We start from the raw sequence: 1354 nt of genomic DNA on the forward strand, positions 1-1354 counted from the left end.
AACCTCCATTTCATTAGACAACGTGGATATTTGTTCTTGAAGATGCAACAGAAATTTTACTTGTAGTTGGCATTTCATTAATAAATTCGCCGGTATCAGTTGTCGCTCTATAATTAATTTAAATAAAACTGATAATTTATTTTTGTTGAATATTAAGATGTTATATAATAAAACGTTATCGAACTGTGTATAATCCAAAAACCACACGCACAAACTCTTAAAAACCAAAAATTAATTATCCGAGCCTTCATTTTTTATTTAAAACTTCGCCAGGAATAATATTTATGAATAAAATACAAAAACGGCACTTGAAAGAGAAAATCAGCAATTTGGGCGACTGGTGTTTGGTTTGCAAACAAAATTAAAATATAAATATTTATTTGTATAATAAGTAACAAACTATGTTATGATTATGATGTTTATGTTTATTGTTTACAGTTTAATGTTTTAAGAAAGATGAATAGAAACAGAAAGAAAGATTGACCAACCTAAAAAACTGATTTAATCGAGAACATTTAGCGGCGGCTTGATTAATTAACTCTTCTTTTCGTTTTCTATTTCTCTCTTCAGTCGGCATTATTAGAATATTGGATAATTACAGAAATGTGTAATGTGTTAAGTGATTTAATAAAGATCAGTAAACAGTTTCCATGGAACGGTTCAAAAGCAGAACAGATAACAAAATAGCGATGTGCTAAAAGTTCTATTATAAAAGAGTATTAAAATATCTAGATCGGATCGGTAAAAATTAATGCACACATTTTATGCACATGTTTTGTTTTATAGTATTCAAAATATTTCGCGCAATTGCAATATCAAACTCTATGTAAATCGATGTTTTGGGGCAATAGGGGCATATTGAAATGTTGTTATTTTGCGGTGGGGGGGCCGGTGGGGGGGCCGGTGCAAGGGCATGGGGTGGCCCGGCCACCCCAGGCCCCCCCGGTGGAAATTGGGGAAATTATTGGGGAACATTGGGGAAATTATTACCTGATACCGCAAATATAAATGAAAGACTTATGAAACTTGCTGAAAAACAATCGACTGCGGTCATTTACTAATTAAGTTATGGCTAATATGTTTGTTTATTAACTTTTAGTTTTCTTTTTTAAAATCTACAGTGAGCAGTTTTGAAACAAAATTTTTATTGGCGTCATGCAAAATTTGTACAATCCGGAAGGAATTTCACGGTAATACGAGATCCGGATAATGCGAATTTGACTGAAATTAAAATTTTAAACATTGATAAAATTTACCAGTCCACAATTGCAACTCTCGAATTTCATACAAAAAATAATATTCTTTGAAAAATGCTTCATTTTCCTAAAATGAATAATCCTGATCATTAATTAAC

Source organism: Helobdella robusta, assembly GCF_000326865.2.
Source record: "Helobdella robusta unplaced genomic scaffold HELROscaffold_51, whole genome shotgun sequence".
NCBI lineage: Eukaryota > Metazoa > Annelida > Clitellata > Rhynchobdellida > Glossiphoniidae > Helobdella > Helobdella robusta.